The following is a 21,829-nucleotide window of genomic DNA, read 5'->3' as shown; positions in this document are numbered from 1 at the left end:
TAAGTGCCACCAGCCCCCAGTTCTCAGTGTTATAACCAAGGTCCTTCTGCTCATGATCTGCTTCTTGAATTTCCTAACTCAGGACTTCTCTCCACCCTCCCTGTCCCACCCTCTACAATTACCTGCTCAGCATCTCCACTTGCCTGGCCCTCTCACTTCTCCATGGAAGAAGCTGCATCAGAGATAATATGGTGAATTGTCACCAGACCCTGTAAGTACTGAATTTAGACTGCTGGACCTACCACCCTCCAGCACATCCTCAAATTTGTCTCATCAGTGGGTGCATCTTGTCTAGACAGTCTCTGTCTTAGTGGGAGTGAGAACCACTTGAGGAATGTGTTAAAAATATGTTTTCCTCACATTCTAGAGACACTGGTTCGGCATGCTGGGGGTGGAATGAGAGAGTATTCTGGGGAATTCCCATTCAGGTGGCTATTTAGGGACCCTGCCTCACACAAAATTTTCATCTGGTTCCAGGCCCAGGAAAATGAGCCCTATCCAGGTAAAGTTTATGGACCTGGATTCCAAAGCCAGTATGATCCATATAACAGATATGGACACTAAAATAGTAAAATTCCAATCTGTTTGTGACCTCAGTTATTCTCTGACATTAAGTTAGGACCCTGGGGAAGGGTGAGAGTTAACCTTACAAAAAGACAAGATCTGACCCAGTATAATTTTGTTTTCAAGAGATAGCATTGTAGTTTTCAAACGTGGCCACACATTAGGATGATCCAAGGTATATCATTAAAAGGTAGATTCAAGGGACACAAACTGATGTTACCAAATCAACTTCTTCAGAATGGAGTTTGGGAGTTTCCATATACCCCATGCTTCAGACAGATCTGGTACAAATCTGTGTGTGGACCTGTCAGCAATTAGAAACAATAAAGATATAGCACATTTCTTCCGGTTCCCGAAATTCCACACTTAGAGATTCATTCCTTTGGCCTAAAGGTTGTTTGGTTATTCTATCAGTAGCAAACATTCCAAGGAAACAGGATCCCTTTAAGTGTTGGAGAATAGGAATAATTAACATTAAGCACTATCACGTTGCTTTGGGTGAGGGTTTCGGGATGTTTTCCAACCATGACCCAGCTGGAACCTTGAGGTTGCTTAGTTTCACATTCCTTCACACGTTCTTCTCAACACTGTCCTCCAGTCACCCCCCAAATTATTTTAGAATAATTATTTTTACCTGTGCACTCCTCTCCCTTAGACTGCTAATTCTTAAGAATAGGGTGGGTGGGCTAGCTGACTTCAGTTGTGTCCAACTCTTTGCAACCCTATGGACCAAAGCCCGCCAGGCTCCTCTGTCCATGGGATTCTCCAGGCAAGAATACTAGAGTGGATTGTCATGCCCTCCTCCAGGGGATCTTTTCAATCCAAGGATAGACCTGCCTCTCTTGCGTCTTCTGCATTGGCAGGCGTGTTGTTTACCACTAGCACCACCTGGGAAGGCTTCTTAAGAACAGCGAATGTCTAACTAGTATCTGCATCTTAGACATTATCCAGCCTGTGAATAAATGTTGCTAAATAGACAGAAGATAGTACCTCAAATCCTCACATCTTAATGCCGATGACAGCCTAAGAGGTCCTAATATGGGGGAAGTATCACCTATTTGGGTTTCCCCAGTGGCTCAGTGGTAAAGAATCTGCCTGCAATGCAGCAGACACAGGAGACACGGGTTCAATCCCTGGGTCGAGAAGATCCCCTGGAGGGGGGCATGGCCACCCACTCCAGTATTCTTGCCTAGAGAATCTCATGGGCAGAGAAGCCTGGCAAGCTACAGTAATAGGGTCACAAAGAGTCAGACACAGCTGTAACTGAACACACACGCACATCATCTATTTAGGACTGACCTCAGCACAGAAGTTGACAACTTATGTCTGTCAACTGAGCAGATTTTGACATGGAGAAGGATAAGAATGTGAGGGTGTGGGGACTCCCCCCGCAACACATCCCATGGGGCAAGAGAAAGCTGAAGATGCATTAGACGTATGTCAGACTGTCAACTTTTGTGCTGAGGTCAGTCCTAAATGGGTGATGTGGGTGTGTGTTCAGTTACAGCTGTCTCCGACTCTTTCTGACCCTATGGACTGTAACCTGTCAGGCTTCTCTATCCATGGGATTCTCCAGGCAAGAATACTAGATGGTTGCCATGCCCTCCTCCAGGGCATCTTCTCAACCCAGGGATCAAACCCATGTCTCCTGTGTCTCCTGCATTGCAGGCAGATTCTTTACCACTGAGCCACTGGGGAAACCCAAATAGGTGATACCTCCCCCATATTAGGACATCTCTTAGGCTGTCATCAAGCAGTTCTTTTCAAGGCCTGTTCACAGAATGGGTGATTCTGAGGATTTTGGTGTATTGCATGCTTAAAGGTCTGCTTTCCCTAAAGAAGTACAAGCTTCTGAATAAAATGAGAGAAAGAGCATTACATTTTTATGAGGTATCCAGAGATTAGAACATTACCTCAGGGAGCAAAGTAGGGAGTCTGCCTTCCTAAATGGACAGAAGGCTCTTTCTTGTCCTGCAAAAGATAGAAAATAGGACATGTTCAGGCAGGGACCAGAGGATACTCAAAGGGGAAAGTAAAAGCGTATGTCAGTCACATTCCATCGCATTTACTCCTCTGGCTAAGGCCAGCCTAAAGAGTGGGGACCCTATTTGGTGAGCTGATTTTAAAGTGAGAGCAAAGGTAACAAAATACTAGGTTCATGAACAGAAGACTCAATTTGATGAGGATACTTGAAATTTACATTTGGAAACCAATTGTCATGATCACCTCGACACTTTTGTGTACTAGCTCATACCTTTGAACAAGGATGGCCAAGTTTATCTGGAGGCATTTTCCCTGTAAGTTGTAAGTAGAACTGCTAACATAAAAATGGGTTTTGTTAAAAAACACAGAGCCCAGAAGCTGGGCTTGACGTGTGACTTTGTCCTTTACACGTTAAATATTGCAACAGGTCTTTCCTAACATACTACATGCTGCAATGTGTCAACATAGATTTAAGAAAAATTTATGCACTGACTGTAAATCTCAGTTTTAAATGGACTTTTCATTTTTTTTTTAATAAGTTTTAAAGGAAACTCTGTTTCATGCACCAGATCTTCCTCAAAACAATGGTGTTCAGTGTTCCTGAATTTGAGGCTCATGCATTACCATCCCATTCAGATGCTCTCACCAGTTTACAGTCTGGCTTTATTATAAAAGCCAGAACCCTTTTTTTACCTTGAACTCTCTATGGCAGATTAAACTAACAGATTCCATCCTCTTCTATCTAGAGCATCAACAGAGGGTCTCTTATCAAAAATATCCCATCAAGCTGGATCATTGCTTCCAGAAAGCAAAGGGATAACTGATAACTAGTGTATCATGATGTTAATGTGATGTGCTTGGCTTAAGGAAGAACATAAAAAGAGCTGAAAGGATTTCGTTAGGGGTAGGATGGGATTCTCTCAGATTCCTAAGTATAAGTATGTATGAAAGTCGCTCAGTCATGTCTAACTCTTTGCAACCCCATGGACAATACAGTCCCTGGAATTCTCTAGGCCAGAATACTGGAGTGGGTAGCCTCTCCCTTCTCCAGGGTATCTTCTCAATCCAGGGATCAGACCCAGGTCTTCCACATTGCAGATGGGTTCTTTACCAGCTGAGCCACAGGGAAGCCCAAGAAGACTGGAGTAGGTAGCCTATCCCTTCTTCCAGCAGATCTCCTCCACCCAGAAATAGAACTGGGGTCTCCTGCATTGCAGGTGGATTCTTTACCACCTGAGCTATTGGGTTACTAAAGGATCAGACAAAAAGAGGAGTAACTCTGGTTGTCTCTAGATGAGTAAATCATGTGTCTGTGAAATGTGTGGATTTGCAGAGGATCTAGGAACACAAACCAGCCAGCCCACAGCTCTCACTGATAGAGAGACAGAACTAGAATCAGGTTCTTGCATTTATTCCATTGTGGGGACAGGAGTTTGTCCACCTCTGGAGAGAATGGGGGAATGTATCCCTCTTGCTACCGAAGGTGATCCCTCTACCTGAGGTGGATCTGCATGTCCCACGATCTCAGGAGCACCAGGCTACCTTGCCTCCCCCACAGGCACAGGTTTCCTATATGCATGGGAATACATTAAAGTTGTTCACTTTCATCTTCATGACTCATTTCCTCAGGTAAGTCTGTCCCTATGGTCAGTGTATCCATCTTTCACTGCAGTCTTTGTCATTTTATGTGTATTAATGTCACACTTTGTTTTATCCTACCAGATCATAAACCCCACGAGAACAAAGATTGTGTCTGCTTTGACTCACTCTCAGGCTTTCCTGGTGGCTCAGATGGTAAAGAATTCGATCTCGGGGTTGGGAAGACCCCCTGGAGAAGGGAATGGCTACCCACTCCAGTATTCTTGGCCTGGAGAATTCCATGGACAGAGGAGCCTGGAGGGATATAGTCCATGACGTCCCAAAGAGTCATCACAACTGAGTGATTGACACTTAACACTTTGATTAAAATGCTTTCTCCTACCAAATTATAAACTGCATGAGAACAAAGATTGTGTCTGTTTTGACTCACCATTTTGTCACTCATAGCTAGAACTTAGGAAGTACCCAGTAAATGTTTTTTAAATCAGAGGATGAGCAAATGCAGACAGGACTGGATTTGCTGAGGAAGGACATGGGGTCATGAGCTTTAAACAGGGGACTACCTGTGGGCAGGCAAAGTCCAGAGAGGAGAGATGTCTCAAGTGAAAGCAACATACATGAGGCTTCATGTCAGAGCCTTCCTTTGTGCAGTCAAATTAGTCAGAATTTCAACCCTGAATCATCCACCTTGGGATACCCTTCAGAGATGTGCTTCACTCCTCAGAACTTATCATATTTACAAAGTCCTGCACTTGTGAGCTATTGAAGTCTGTCCAAGCAGGATGACATGAAAGAGAAGGGTCTGGATATTCTGCTTTGCTGACAGCCTCATCAGAGAAGAATCTGGAAAAGCATTGAACCTCTATGTGACATAGAAGGAGGAATCCCCCTTGGTCAGCAACAGCTATATGGAGTGGCACAGAAAATCCCAAGAAGACTCAGTTCTTCTAATGTCCCACACAGGTTAGGAAGAACCTTCATCCAGGCTGAAGTAAAATAAGACTCCCAGTAAAGCCATTTGATGAAAAAATTAATAAATGAATCAATCAATTGATGCTTCTCTGTTTTACAAAAAGTTGAAGAGCTAAGTGATAATTTTCTTCAAGATAAGGATGGAATTTAATCAAACAAAAACATTTCAAATTCAAATACCACTATGAAGACACTTTTGGAACTCACTGGTTTAAAATTATAACCTGGAGGTGGTCCTAAGATGGCAGAGGAATAGGAAGGGAGACCACTTTCTCCCCAACAAATTCATCAAAAGAACATTTAAACGCTGAGTAAATTCCACAACAACTTCTGAATGCTGGCAGAGGACATCAGGCACCAAGAAAAGCAGCCCATTGTCTTCAAAAGGAGATGTTTTATCAACGGTGCTGTATAGATTGAGAAGTCTTGAGACTACTATGAAAATAAGACTGAAAACCAGAAGTAGGAGGCTTAAGTCCAAATCCTGAGAACACCAGAGAACTCCTGACTCCAGGGAACATGAATCGACAGGAGCTCATCAAATGCCTCCATACTTACACTGAAACCAAGCACCACCCAAGGGCCAACAAGTTCCAGAGCAAGACATACCATGTAAGTTCTCCAGCAACACAGGAACACAGCCCTGAGCCTCAATATACAGGCTGCCCAAAGCTACTCCAAACCCATTGTCATCTCATAACTCATTACTGGACACTTCATTGCACTCCAGAGAGAAGAAATCCAGCTCCACCCACTAGAACACTGACACAAGCTTCTCTAACCAGGAAACCTTGACAAGCCACCTGTACAACCCCACCCACAGCAAGGAAACTCCACAATAAAGAGAATGCCACAAACTGCCAGAATACAGAAAGGCCACCCCAAATACAGCAACATAAACAAGATGAAGAGATAGAGGAATACACAGCAGGTAAAGGAACAGGATAAATGCCCACCAAACCAAACAAAAGAGGAAGAGATAGGGAATCTACTTGATAAAGAATTCTGAATAATGATAGTGAAAATGATCCAAAGTCTTAAAATCAAAATGGAATCACAGATAAATAGCTTGGAGACAAGGACTGAGAAAATGCAAGAAAGGTTTAACAAGGACCTAGAAGAAATAAAAAATAGTCAATATATAATGAACAATGCAATAAATGAGATCAAAAACACTCTGGAGGCAACAAATAGTAGAATAATGGAGGCAGAAGATAGGATTAGTGAAGTAGAAGATAGAATGGTAGAAATAAATGAATCCGAGAGGAAAAAAGAAAAACGAATTAAGAGAAAGAGGACAATCTCAGAGACCTCCAGGACAGTGTTAGAAGAAGAAGACAAAAAGAAAGGCCATGAGAAAATACTTGAGGAGATAATAGTTGAAAACTTCCCTAAAATGGGGAAGGAAATAATCACCCAAGTCCAAGAATCCCAGAGAGTCCCAAACAGGATAAACCCAAGGTGAAACACCCCAAGACACATATTAATCAAATTAACAAAGGTTAAACACAAAGAATAAATATTAAAAGCAGCAAGGGAAAAACAACAAATAACACACAAGGGGATTCCCATAAGGGTATCAACTGATCTTTCAATAGAAACTCTTCAGGCCAGGAGGGAATGGCAAGACATACTTAAAGTGATGAAAGAAAATAACCTACAGCCCAGATTACTGTACCCAGCAAGGATCTCATTCAAATATGAAGGAGAAATCAAAAGCTTTGCAGACAAGCAAAAGCTGAGAGAATTCAGCACCAACAAACCAGCTTTCCAACAAATGCTAAAGAATCTTCTCTAGACAGGAAACACAGAAAGGGTGTATAAACTCGAACTCAAAACAATAAAGTAAATGGCAATGGGATCATACTTATCAATAATTACCTTAAATGTAAATGGATTGAATACCCCAACCAAAAGACAAAGACTGGCTGAATGGATACAAAACCAAGACCCCCATATATGTTGTCTACAAGAGACCCACCGCAAAACAGGGGACACATACAGACTGAAGGTGAAGGGCTGGAAAAAGACATTCCATGCAAATAGAGACTGAAAGAAAGCAGAAGTAGCAATACTCATATCAGATAAAATAGACTTTAAAACAAAGGCTGTAAAGAGAGACAAAGAAGGACACTACATAATGATCAAAGGATCAATCCAAGAAGAAGATATAACAATTATAAATATATATGCACCCAACATAGGAGCACTGCAATATGTAAGACAAATGCTAACAAGTATGAAAGGGGAAATTAACAGTAACACAATAATAGTGGGAGACTTTAATACCCCACTCACACCTATGAATAGATCAACTAAACAGAAAATTAACAAGGAAACACAAACTTTAAATGATACACTAGACCAGTTAGACCTAATTGATATCTATAGGACATTTCACCCCAAAACAATGAATTTCACCTTTTTCTCAAGCGCACACGGAAGCTTCTCCAGGATAGATCACATCCTGGGCCATAAATCTACCCTTGGGAAATTCAAAAAAATTGAAATCATTCCAAGCATCTTTTCTGATCACAATGCAGTAAGATTAGATCTCAATTACAGGAGAAAAATTATTAAAAATTCCAACATATGGATGCTGAAAAACATGCTGCTGAATAACCAATGAGTCACAGAATAAATCAAAAATAAATCAAAATATGCATAAAAAGGAATGAAAATGAAAACACAACAACCCAAAACCTGTGGGACACTGTAAAATCAGTGCTAAGGGGAAAGTTCATAGCAATACAGGCACACCTCAAGAAACGAGAAAAAAGTCAAATAAATAACCTAACCCTACACCTAAAGCAACTAGAAAAGGAAGAAATGAAGAACCCCAGGGTTAGTAGAAGTAAAGAAATCTTAAAAATTAGGGCAGAAATAAATGCAAAAGAAACAAAAGAGACCATAGCAAAAATCAACAAAGCCAAAAGCTGGTTCTTTGAGAGGATAAATAAAATTGACAAACCATTAGCCAGACTCATCAAGAAACAAAGGGAGAAAAATCAAATCAATAAAATTAGAAATTAAAATAGAGCGATCACAACAGACAACACAGAAATACAAAGGATCATAAGAGACTACTATCAGCAATTATATGCCACTAAAATGGACAACTTGGAAGAAATGGACAAATTCTTAGAAAAGTACAACTCTCCAAAACTGAACCAGGAAGAAATAGAAAATCTTAACAGACCCATCACAAGCACGGAAATTGAAACTGTAATCAGAAATCTCCCAGCAAACAAAAGCCCAGGTCCAGACAGCTTCACAGCTGAATTCTACTAAAAATTTCAAGAAGAGCTAACACCTATCCTACTCAAACTCTTCCAGAAAATTGCAGAGGAAGGTAAACTTCCAAACTCATTCTATGAGGCCACCATCACCCTAAAACCGAAACCTGACAAAGATGCCACAAAAATAGGAAACTATAAGCCAATATCACTGATGAACATACATGCAAAAATCCTTCACAAAATTCTAGCAATCAGAATCCAACAACACATTAAAAAGATCATACACCATGACCAAGTGGGCTTTATCCCAGGGATGCAAGGATTCTTCAATATCTGGAAATCAATCAATGTAATTCACCACATTAATAAATTGAAAAATAAAAGCCATATGATTATCTCAATAGATGCAGAGAAAGCCTTTGACAAAATTCAACATCCATTTATGATAAAAACTCTCCAGAAAGCAGGCATAGAAGGAACATACCTCAACATAACAAAAGCTATATATGACAAACCCATAGCAAACATTATCCTCAATGGTGAAAACCTGAAAGCATTTCCCCTAAAGTCAGGAACAAGACAAGAGTGCCCACTCTCACCACTACTATTCAACATAGTTTTGGAAGTTTTTCCCACAGCAATCAGAGAGGAAAAAGAAATAAAAGGAATCCAAACTGGAAAAGAAGTAAAACGCTCACTGTTTGCAGATGACATGATACTCTACATAGAAAACCCTAAAGACTCCACCAGAAAATTACTAGAGCTAATCAATGAATTTAGTAAAGTTGCAGGATATAAAATCAACACACAGAAATCCCTTGCATTCCTATATACTAATAATGAGAAAATAGAAAGAGAAATTAAGGAAACAATTCCATTCACCATTGCAACGAAAAGAATAAAATACTTAGGAATATATCTACCTAAAGAAACTAAAGACCTATATATAGAAAACTATAAAACACTGGTGAAAGAAATCAAAGAGGACACTAATAGATGGAGAAATATACCATGTTCATGGATCAGAAGAATCAATATAGCGAAAATGAGTATACTACCCAAACAATCTATAGATTCAATACAATCCCTCTCAAGCTACCAAATTTCACAATTTGTATGGAAATATAAAAAACCTCAAACAGCCAAAGCAATCTTGAGAACGAAGAATGGAACTGGAGGAATCAACCTGCCTGACTTCAGGCTCTACTACAAAGCCACAGTCATCAAGACAGTATGGTACTGGCACAAAGACAGAAATATAGATCAATGGAACAAAATAGAAAGCCCAGAGATAAATCCACGCACCTATGGACACCTTATCTTTGACAAAGGAGAAAAGAATATACAATGGAGAAAAGACAATCTCTTTAACAAGTGGTGCTGGGAAAACTGGTCAACCAGTTGTAAAAGAATAAAACTAGAACACTTTCTAACACCTTACACAAAAATAAACTCAAAATGGATTAAAGATCTAAACATAAGACCAGAAACTATAAAACTCCTAGAGGAGAACATAGGCAAAACACTCTCCGACATAAATCACAGCAGGATCCTCTATGACCCACCACCCAGAATATTGGAAATAAAAGCAAAAATAAACAAATGTGACCTAATTAAACTTAAAAGCTTCTGCACAACAAAGGAAATTCTAAGCAAGGTGAAAAGACAGCCTTCAGAATGGGATAAAATAATAGCAAATGAAGCAACTGAAGAACTAATCTCAAAAATATACAAGCAACTCCTGCAGCACAATTCCAGAAAAATAAATGACCCAATCAAAAAATGGGCCAAAGAACTAAACAGACATTTCTCCAAAGAAGACATACAGATGGCTAACAAACACATGAAAAGATGCTCAACATTACTCATTATCAGGGAAATACAAATCAAAACCACAATGAGGTACCATTTCACACCAGTCAGAATGGCTGCTATCCAAAAGTCTACAAGCAATAAATGCTGGAGAGGATGTGCAAAAAGGGAACCCTCTTACATTGTTAGTGAGAATGCAAACTAGTACAGCCACTATGGAGAACAGTGTGGAGATTCCTTAAAAAACTGGAAATAGAACTGCCATATGACCCAGCAATCCCACTGCTGGGCATATACATCAAGGAATCCAAAATTGAAAGAGACACGTGTACCCCAGTGTTCATCACAGCACTGTTTATAATAGCCAGGACATGGAAGCAACCTAGATGTCCATCAGCAGAGGAATGGATAAGAAAGCTGTGGTACATATACACAATGGAGTATTACTCAGCCATTAAAAAGAATACATTTGAATCTGTTCTAATGAGGTGGATGAAACTGGAGCTGATTATACAGAGTGAGGTAAGCCAGAAAGAAAAACACCAATACAGTATACTAATGCATATATATGGAATTTAGAAAGATGGTAACGATAACCCTGTATGTGAGACAGCAGAAGAGACACAGATGTATAGAACAGTCTTTTGGACTCTGTGGGAGAGGGAGAGGGTGGGATGATTTGGGAGAATGGCATTGAAACATGTATAATATCATATATGAAATGAAAAAATATAAAAAAGAAGGGATATTATGTAAAAAAAATAAAATAAAATTATAACCTGGCTTTGTGTACTGTGCTTAGTCACTCTGTCATGTCTGACTCTTTGCGACCCCATGGACTGTAAGGCTCCTCCATACATGGGGATCCTCCAGACAATAATATTGGAGTGGGTTGCCATGCCCTCCTCCAGGGCTTCCCTGGTGGCTCAGGCAGTAAAGAATCTGTCTGCAATGTGGGAGACCTGGGTTCAATCCCTGGGTTGGTAAGATCCCCTGGAGGAAGGTATGGCAATCCACTCCAGTATTCTTGCCTGGAGAATACCTATAAGTGGAGGAGCCTGGTAGGTTGAAGTCCATGGGGTTGCAAAGAGTCAGCCATGACTGAGTGACTAAGCACAACACACAAAGCCAGATTATAATTTTAAATCAGTGAGTTCCAAAAGTGTCTTCATAGCGGTATCTGAATTTGAAATACTTCTGTTTGATTAAATTCCATCCTTATCTTGAAGAAAATTATCACTTAGCTTTTCAACTTTTTGTAAAACAGAGAAGCATCAATTGATTGACTCACTTATTTATTTATTCAGCAAATATGTTTTGATATCACATCTACAGAACTTACTGTCTCAAGAGGAACCATGTAAACAATTTATCATACAATGAGAAAGAATGAAACCTACAGCAGAATTGGAACAGGGCCATGGAAAAGTAAGCACACAATTTTGACCTCTTTCACAACATCTATCTCTTATATTTGAAGACTAGAAGTTAAATGCTTTCATGGTTTCAAAATTAAACTGCAAATTTTGTATTGCTTTACATTTCAATCTTAAGAAATTTAAATAATAGGTTAATGATAGTTTCCTGTTCTCCATTACTTCAGAAGGCAAAATTTTAGGGAACTAGGGTTTTATTGTGGTAACAAGGGAATAAAAGAAGTAAATACCCATAAGCTGTGCAATTGTAGAATGTTAAGATCACACAGGAGGCAAGGATTAAATAGTCTGCTCTCTTGTACTAAGAAGGAGGAAACAGGCCCAGGGGAATAGAATGAAGTTTTAGGGTAATTATAAGAAATTTTCAGTAACAGATGATACAACTATAATCAGTATTTTCCATGTGAAAAAGGATGATTTAAGTGCCTTACGAGATTTATTTGATTTTTTGAAACAACTCTAGAATAGGTAAAAATACATGCTCAGTCATTTCAGTTGTGTCCACCTCTTTGTGATGCTACGGACTGTAGCCCTCCAGGCTCCTCTGTCCATGGAGTTTCTCAGGCAAGAATACTGGAGTGGGTTACCATGCCATCCTCCAGGGGATTGTCCCAACCAAGGATTGAACCTGAGTCTCTAAAGTCTCCTGCATTGGTACGTGGGTTCTTTCCCATTTGTAGGTGGTTCTTTAGCACCACCTGGGAAGTCCTAAATTACAGATGAGGAAACTGGGGCATAGAGAAGTTAATAATTTACCTAATTATTATGTAACTAATAACTAATTACCAGCTAGTAAATATCAAAGTTGGAATTCAAATCCAGGAAGGATTCTGGCTCCAGAAATCAGAAACCAAGTGTTTAACTTTACATGTTCTACATCTTATTCATTCACAAAACATACATGTATATATTAATACTTATTTTAAATGTGGTCATTCTCATTAAACATCTCTAGTTTTGAGAGATTAGTGATAAGTTCTTTCATTTTATTTTTCCAAATAAAGGAAATAGTAAGTTGTTTGACACGACTATGTTTCTAGCTCTCAGAGGAATGTTGCAAAGGGGAAAAATTGCTTTGAGAGTAATTTGGTATTTTCTGAAAGCTGCCATGCTAGTGTGTTACCTGGCAATAGCAAATCAATGTCAGTCTCTGTTCAAACACCAGTTACACAAAGCATGTCAGAGTAACTGGTAGCCTGGCAGACTGAATCAGCAATTGTCTCTCTGGGCACCAAAATTTAACTGGCCACCTAATTATGGTTCTTCTTAACTACAGAGAAAAAATTGAGAGAAGATGCAAAATATCACTAGGGATAAATCACAGATCACTTTATTTAACAAATAACTCAGGCACAGATAGTGTGTGACAGTATACAAATTGTAGGGGTGTTCTTCATTAGTTCAGCCACTCATCCAATAAATAAGTACAGAGCTACCCTACGGCAAATGTCAGGAACACTGATGAGAATAAACAGAATGGTTGCTCAGGAGCTTGAAGTCTAGTGGGGCCTATACTCATGTGTTATGATGTGCTTCTGGAGCCCAAATTAGGACAAGTCTAACGATGGGAGAGAAGGGGGAGACCTTTGGAATCATATATAGCTGAATCCTTACTCTGATTCTGCCTCTGGTAAGTCCCTTAACTCATTCACTCTGTTTTCTCATCTGAAAAGTAAAGATAAACACCAACCTCACAAGTAGTAGTAGTAGTGTTAGTCGCTTAGTCAAGTCCGACTCTTTGTGATCCTATGGACTGTAGCCCACCAGGCTCCTCTGTCCATGGGATTCTCCAGGCAAGAATACTGGAGTGGATTGCTATTCCCTTCTCCAGGGATTGCCATTCCCTTCTCTTTCGAAGGCTGGTTTAAAACAAGCCCTTGAGGATTGTTAAGCAGAGTCAGCATAGTCCTCAAAGGCTCAAGAGTTTGATGATATTATGGAAAGACAATGTCATGCCAGTTGTCTCATACCACCTAGACACTGCTCAGAGCTCTTCTAAAACTCTAAGAATGTAAAATAGCTACAAAAGATGACAAATTTGAATTTTGCTCATCACTTTGTGGCTTTATAGACAATGCAATTCATTTTATTTCAATACATGTATGATTAAAGCAAGTAGCACATATGTAAATGAACAACCTATAGTTCTCTAGAAAATTAGGCAAAGAACCACTATTTTTCTGTACTAGCTAAGATATGGACACTAAGAACTGACTAAATAAGCAATTCATTAAAAAGTTGAGTAGCTTCATAGTGAACTAGTATCAGTCTTAGGACTGCATTTATCCCATCTTTATTTGTATTTTCTCTGAAAGGGCCTTTTGTTTTGGAACCTTGGATTTTGCTTTTACTAATTTAGGTAGAGAGAGATATATATCTATCATGATCTCTCATTAATCCTCTTCCAATTTTACCAAGTTTGACAATTTAGTACTTTTATAAAAGATGCTTATATTGTTTAAACAAGAATCGATGGAAAAGTGTAATAATGTGAAGATAATCTAGTTTCAACAAGTTTAAAGAGACATCAAAACTATTCTGATGTATTCTAATTTCTTGGTCTGGTTGTGAAGATCTTTTTTGTACAGTTCTTCTGTGTATTCTTGCCACCTCTTCTTAATATCTTCTGCTTCTGTTAGAACCATACCATCTCTGTCCTTTACCGAGCCCATCTTTGCATGAAATGTTCCCTTGGTATCTCTAATTTTCTTGAAGAGATCTCTAGTCTTTCCCATTCTGTTGCTTTCCTCTATTTTTTTGCATTGATTGCTGAGGAAGGCTTTCTTATCTCTTCTTGCTATTCTTTGGAGCGCTGCATTCAGATGCTTATATCTTTCCTTTTTTCCTTTGCTTTTAGCTTCCCTTCTTTTCACAGCTTAACTTAATATGCAGAGTACATCATGAGAAATGCTGGGATGGAAGAAGCACAAGCTGGAATCAAGATTGCCGGGAGAAATATAAATAACCGCAGATATGCAGATGATATCACCCTTATGGCAGAAAGTGAAGAGGAACTAAAAAGCCTCTTGATGAAAGTGAAAGAGGAGAGTGAAAGGGTTGGCTTAAAGCTCAACATTCAGAAAATAAAGATCATGGCATCTGGTCCCATCACTTCATGGGAAATAGATGGGGAAACAGTAGAAACTGTGTCAGACTTTATTTTGGGGGGCTCCAAAATCACTGTGGATGGTGACTGCAGCCATGAAATTAAAAGACATTTACTCCTTGGAAGGAAAGTTATGACCAACCTAGATAGCATATTCAAAAGCAGAGACATTACTTTGCCAACAAAGGTCCGTCTAGTCAAGTCTATGGTTTTTCCAGTAGTCATGTATGGATGTGAGAGTTGGACTGTGAAGAAGGCTGAGTGCCGAAGAATTGATGCTTTTGAAGTGTGGTGTTGGAGAAGACTCTTGAGAGTCCCTTGGACTGCAAGGAGGTCCAACCAATCCATTCTAAAGGAGATCAGTCCTGGGTGTTCTTTGGAAGGAATGATGCTAAAGCTGAAACTCCAGTACTTTGGCCACCTCATGAGAAGAGTTGACTCATCGGAAAAGACTCTGATGCTGGGAAAGATTGGGGGCAGGAGGAGAAGGGGAAGACAGAGGATGAGATGGCTGGATGGCATCATTGACTCGATGGACGTGAGTCTGAGTGAGCTCCGGGAGTTGGTGATGGACAGGGAGGCCTGGCGTGCTGCGATTCATGGGGTCGCAGAGTCAGATACAACTGAGTGACTGAACTGAACTGAACTTATGTGTGTGTATGTGTGTTAATGGAGAGTTTTTAATCCTCCTGATTATTATATATTTGCATTGTCTAGATGGATTTTTGTTTTTGTTGTTATCCTTATTTTTTTTAAGTGCTGAGATGCTGCTGATACATTAGTTAATGGGAACTGTAAAATAAGACAGTTCTAGATATTCACAGTCTGAAAAGTGAACCTTACCATTCTGAATAAAGTTAAATTGGGTATGTGAGAATTTAGAAAGTAATTTGTGTTGCCTGATAAGTTTGTTAAACTGTGGGGCTCAGATCTCTACAGAACATTTTCTCCCTTAAAGAATGACAAATGAGCATTAAATAAACAGGAGGTTGTGAACATATTTGTTACTTGCATAGGCTTTTTGGAAACAGGAATTTTGGTTAACCTCAGAAAAGTTTCAATGTAAACAGCTTTCCTTAAAATGGTAAGTCGTGCCTTTAACAAGCAGAACTGAAATTGTAGTGCTATTTATTAAATCCTAATTCCTTCTTCATATATACTGAGGATTATGCTTACAGTGGAATCCTGGAATGGGTGGGAAATGACCGCAAAAGACCCCTAGCTATGGTTGAGGGCTGGCAAACTATCTTCTACACTGCTTTTGCATTAAGTGATTTTTACTGTGAATGAAAGGTTTTTCATTTACAACCCTTCCTCAATTTTTTTTTTCCTTTATGTCAGATTCAGGTTTGACATCATCAAACCTACAGGAAGTTTAGGGCCACCTACTGAAAGAAAAACTCTTTTACAGACTTCAAAATGAGCATGGACATGTATTTCCACATATAGGACAGATCCAATAAATGCAACCTTGACTAATGAAGGAACTTAATCGTTTAAAAAAAAAAAAAACCCCACAGAAAAGCTCAACTCACACCACGATATCCTCTGCTGTCGTGGGTCCAGGAAAGCTGGAGCAGGGGCTGGCAGGTCCCAGGCTTCACTCTTGGGGGACAGCTGGACAGCTCAGCCCCACCTGGGAGGATGCTTTCGTTGACATCTCAGGTTGCCGCCTGACGATTGGTGGCTGGGGCTGGAAGGGAGGGTCCACAGGAAACGCGACACTGGGGATGCTGCCCCCTATCACATGATGGAAATTTCCACCCTTTAGAAAGGCGAAAAGAAAAGAAAGAAGGGTCTCTCAATCCACCCCTTTTCCCTGGATCCCAATCGGGAGAGGGAAGAAAAAGGCGGGTGAGTGAAGCTGTTTATATTTTCCGTTGACTTAAAGACTTGTCAGTGTGCAAACCTGTGGCTGGATCCCAACTGGGATATGTGTGTGTGTGTGCGCGCGCGCTCGAGTGCGCATGGGGACACGCACACGTCTGCAGCGTGGTCTCTCAACTTTCTGGGGCTTAGGTTAGACGCTGTGGCTCCTCGTGTCTTGTTGATGGTCCTAAATCCTTATCATTTTCCAAAGGATCCCACTGCGTGTAGGTTACTGCAGGCTAATGACCGGACTGACTAGAAATTAAGTAAACCAGGGCAAACCGAGGTAAAGGGCACAGGCTGGGAAAGCTCCTGTGAGTCTCTATGCCAGAAGTGACTGTGCCAAGGCGGCCTATTCCTGGGGGGCGGGCAGTGGGTGGCTTGAGCTGGAACGCCCCGCCCGCGAGCCCGGGTTCCCTGGGTGCTCGAATTTCGAGATGCTTGTTTTGAGACCGCCATCCACAGCCGTGGCGCTGCCGCCTGCCTGGCCAGGGGATCCGTGACCCTCTGGAGGAACTGGGTCCACCTTAGCTCAGGATCATGCTGGAGAGGTGTTACCCGAGTCGCGGGACCAGTGCCCGCGTCCTCGGGGTGGGGACACTGGATGCAGGACCTAAAATAGACCCATCTTCCCTGACAGCTGGGCCCCCCGGGAGGCCAGCGCGGTTCCCTGGGTCGGGAACTCGGGCTTGGCCCAGGAAACTCCGGGGAGGCTCCTTTAGGGGAGGAAGAAGGCGAGATCAGCGCTGGATCTGGGGACCGTGGCTGCGGGCGGTGAGCGCGTTCCTTGCCGTCGGACTGAGAAGCCTGGGGCGCGCAGAAAACAGGGAAAGAGCGGCGCAGAAAAGCGAGCAGAAAAGACAAGTGGAACCAAGGGAACGGAGAGGGGCCGTCGGGGAAGAGGGTTGAGGTCCAAAGAGGAGGGGAGAAGCAGAGAGCGATAAGGGTCCAGACGCTGAGAGGGGTAGGAATAGGAAGGAAAATGGAGAAAACGGAGAGAAAGAATGGAAGGAAGAGAGGATGGAAACGGGAGCGGGGACGCTGGGAGCACCTCGGAGTCCGGGAGAGGAGAGGGGTGAGCGCGGGGACCAGCTCCAGAGCCGCGTGAGGTGCAGGAAGGGGCTCTTCGCACAGGTGAGCGTGCGCCCTAGAGAGCGCTGGCTGAAAGTGGGGAAACCGCGCATCCTCTAGCTTCCCCTTAGTGATCCAGCAGGGAAAGGTTGCGAGTGTCCCTTCCACGTGTACCGGAATCAACCCAGGAAGTGGGCACCAGGTTGCCAACTTGGTTAGAGGAACTGGGTAAACTAAACCAGGGATGATCCAGAAATCCCCACCTGCAGTCCTCCGCAGAGCCTTTAAATACCCGGGCCTGATTTCACCGGAGGACGCCAGGTTGGCTGTTGATGTCTATCTCTTAGTGCAAAAGGTGTATTTCTACCTGTCTCAGAGGGATCTTAGACCCTGAGAAGAGAGGAGAAGCGAAGGGTAACCTCTGCGCTGGAGGTGTAAGAAGACCTGGCCTTGCACTTACCTCCACCGCCTCCTGGTCAGGTGCCCCATCCCCCAAGGCTGCTGGACCTGCTTTCTTCGTTATTGGTTGGGTAGTGGTGCACTTTGGCACCCTTAAGGAAAGGAGGGAGTGGCCAGCCTTTCACCATGAATGGTCTGTTTCCCAAATTCCTGATTTCCTATATTCTTCTTTATTTGCTCCCTAGGCAGTGCAGACATAATCATTATGACATCATTATGACTAAATTGTCTTATGTTGTAAAGAGAAGATCCTACACCCAGATCACAATTTCCAGGGCCTGGGTTTGTTTCAGCTTTGGTTAAAACTTTTCATTGATCTTAACTTTTGCTGGGAGGAGGTGTAAATTCGCCTGTGGGGTTTTTTTTTTTTTTTGGTCCCCATACTGCAATAAGTCTCTGAGGAGTGGGTGAGATTGGTGGACTCTCTCATATGGAACACAAGAAACGTTTGTGTGTGTGTGTGTGTGTGTGTGTGTGTGCATGTGATATAGTCTCAAATTCTAACAAATGAATCTACAGAAAAATCTGTAGATTTTTAGGTAGAAGATTATAAGCGCAGAGACACTGAAGAGAGTATCTGATCTAGACACTGAAGAGAGTATCTGATCTCCCCAAGTTACAGAATACCCTGGGGTGGCAAAGAGTCGGACATGACTTAGCAACTAAACAATAACAAATATGTGTTCAGAGACAGAAAGCTTCTAATGGGCTGATTTTATCACAAAACCTCAAAAAACAGGAAGACTTGGGTAAAGGAATAAATAACTTTCAAGGCTGTGGGCATAGGACGTCAGCTCTTCTGCCAGAGTATGGAGTGCTAGGTGCCCCAAAGAGGCTAGTTTCTTTTAGATTCATCATAATAATGGCTCACGCATACATATCAATTATTATATTCCCTATATGTTTCTAAGTGCTTCTTTTAACATTTGACCCTCATTTGACCCTAGCCTATTGAGTTAGATTATATTATTCTAGCTATATTATTGGAGAAGGCAATGCCACCCCACTCCAGTACTCTTGCCTGGAAAATCCCATGGATGGAGGAGCCTGGAAGGCTGCAGTCCATGGGGTAGGTAAGAGTTGGGCACAACTGAGCGACTTCCCTTTCACTTTTCACTTTCATGCATTGGAGAAGGAAATGGCAACCCACTCCAGTGTTCTTGCCTGGAGAATCCCAGGGACGGGAGAGCCTGGTGGGCTGCCATCTATGGGGTCGCACAGAATTGGACACAACTGAAGTGACTTAGCAGCTATATTATAGATCAAGAAATGGAGATACAGAGCATTTTTGGAAGTTCTGTTTGGGCATTAATTATTCTTAAGTGTACAGAACAATATTCTTTCACTTTACATTTAATCATACTCAGAACTAGACAGGTTCTGGAGACCCAAGACTGACTTCTTAGTCTATTAGAGACTAATTCTATCCTAAGAAAGCCAAAAGCATGACCATGAAGCTTAAGAATTAATCTTTGTCAGACCCAGGACTGGATTTTTTTTACAAGTAGCATTTGAGAAATGCATAACTATGGTTCAGTTCAGTTCAGTTCAGTTGCTCATTCATGTCTGACTCTTTGAGATTCCATGGACTGCAGCATGCCAAGCCTCCCTGTCCATCACCAACTAGCTAGCTCAAACTTATGTCCATTGTGCCAGTGATGCCATCCAACCATCTCATCCTCTGTTGTCCCCTTCTCCTCCTGCCTTCAGTCTTTCCCAGCATCAGGCTCTTTTCCAATGAGTCAGTTCTTCACATCAGGTAGCCAAAGTATTGGAGTTTCACCTTCAGCATCAGGACTGATTTCCTTTAGGATGGACTGGTTGGACCTCCTGCAGTCCAAGGGACTCTCAAGAGTCTTCTCCAACACCACACTTCAAAAGCATCAATTCTTCAGTGCTCAGCTTTCTTTATAGTCCAGCTCTCACATCCATACATGACTACTGGAAAAACCGTAGCTTTGACTAGATGGACCTTTGTTGGCAAAGTAATGTCTCTCCTTTTAAATATGTTGTCTAGGTTGGTCATAACTTTTCTTCTAAGGAGCAAGCATCTTTTAATAGCATGGCTGTAGTCACCATCTGCAGTGATTTTGGAGCCCAAGAAAATAAAGTCACTGTTTCCATTATTCTCCCATCTATTTGTCATGAAGTGATGGGACTGGATGCCATGATCTTAGTTTTTTGAATGTTGAGTTTTAAGCCAACTTTTTCACTCTCCTCTTTCATTTTTAAGAGGCTTCTCAGTTTATCAAGCTCTCAGGACAAGCATAATAAATATAGCAGCTTGTGAACTTCTGAGCTAAAGGTTTTTCTTCTTTTATAATATCATTTTTGTTAATTTCTGCAGTGGTTTTTAGGCATATCCCCCCCCACACCCCCTGCCCGCCATCCTTTGTACTGACAATATTTTTTCTAACTATTTTTTTCTTCTCATTTTTAAGTTTAATTTTTATTTTATTTTGGAGTATATATCTCTCCATTCTTTTTCAGATTCTTTTCCTGTTTTTAAAAAACAATCTCTTTTATTTTTTTATTTTCTGCAAATCCAAAGCAATAATTTCTATAGAAAACAAAAGTTGAATGAAGTTTAATGACCATATATTTTAATATGTATAAGTAATATTACTATTCTAAAAATGTATAATATATATAAGTAATATTAATATTCTAGAAAATTCCATGTATCACATGAAACCATCTCGCATACTACTACTACCCTGATGATGTCTTGTAGGAAGATGAGGGATAGAAGAAGGGGAGAGCCAAAAGAAAGGAAAGGAAGACTCTTCAAAGTCAGACTAAGAGTCAAGCCCTTTTTATGTGTGAATCACATTTAATACACACAGTACTCCACTGTATAGGTATTTGTAATTTCCATCTTACAGAGGAAGAGATTCCAGCTCAGAGAAATCAAGCAAAGAGCCAAGGATCACAGAGATAGTAAGCGACAGGGCTGGCATCAGAACTGTGGTCCCTCCTATGCCAAAGTTCCTGCTTCCTATAAAGACAGCAATAAGATGAAGACTACGAGGAGAGCAAAAACTGAAATCAAGAAGCTTAGAGAGGTGTTATACAGCAGAGTGGGCTGTGAGAAATGGGAGAATGGAAAAAACAAATCACTTTCATGTGCCTGCTAATCTTCTGATCTTCTTTCCACTGTTTGTAAAGACCTAATTTCATTCATTCATTCTGCAAACAATCATTGAATATCATTATCCCCCAGGGAGTATATTAGGGAGTTTCTTTTCTCCTTGTCTCCCTAACACCTACCAGAGTCCCAGGCAAATACTAGGTGCTCAAGAAATGTTTGTGGAGTAAAAGGATGAGTCTTGTGAAGGAAAGAATAAATAAGCAAACAGTTGTGTTAACAGCATGTGAAGGGCCAGGGAAAAAAAATCTGATTTGAGCACTCTGCCACCAAACCTGGCTTAAGAAAGGGGTCAGAGAACATTTCTAGACCAGATGATACCTCAGCTGGGTTTTGAAGCAGAAATAAAAGTCAGCCAGGCAAGGAAGTGAAGGAAGTAGGGGAGGATTCTCAACAGAAACACTGGCCTAAGCAGAGAAAGAAGTTAGAGACCACTCAGGAATTTAAAAGTTCAGTGGAGATTGCTGGGAGGAGGTGAGGGTGGGGGTGGGGATGGGTGGGGAGGTGGGGGGCGGGGGAGTATATGGTCTGGGTCCTCGCATGATTTCTCTGCAAATGTCCCATAACTCAG

At 41.2% G+C, this 21,829-nt stretch overlaps 1 long non-coding RNA gene across 1 annotated transcript; it reads right to left on the bottom strand.

Moving 5' to 3' along the window:
• Positions 1-437: 437 nt before the first annotated feature.
• LOC120857928 lies at positions 438-16,928 on the bottom strand. The gene is made up of 3 exons (XR_005719776.1): positions 16,247-16,928; positions 2,478-2,535; positions 438-868 (listed from the first exon to the last, which is right to left on the bottom strand). It is a non-coding gene; the product is annotated as an uncharacterized LOC120857928 (long non-coding RNA).
• Between the last annotated feature and the right edge of the window lie 4,901 nt (positions 16,929-21,829).

The sequence above is a fragment of the Oryx dammah genome, unplaced genomic scaffold (assembly GCF_014754425.2).
Source record: "Oryx dammah isolate SB20612 unplaced genomic scaffold, SCBI_Odam_1.1 HiC_scaffold_29, whole genome shotgun sequence".
In the NCBI taxonomy this organism is placed as follows: Eukaryota; Metazoa; Chordata; class Mammalia; order Artiodactyla; family Bovidae; genus Oryx; species Oryx dammah.
Note: the sequence above shows the minus strand (reverse complement) of the source record. Positions and strands in the feature narration are given on the sequence as shown.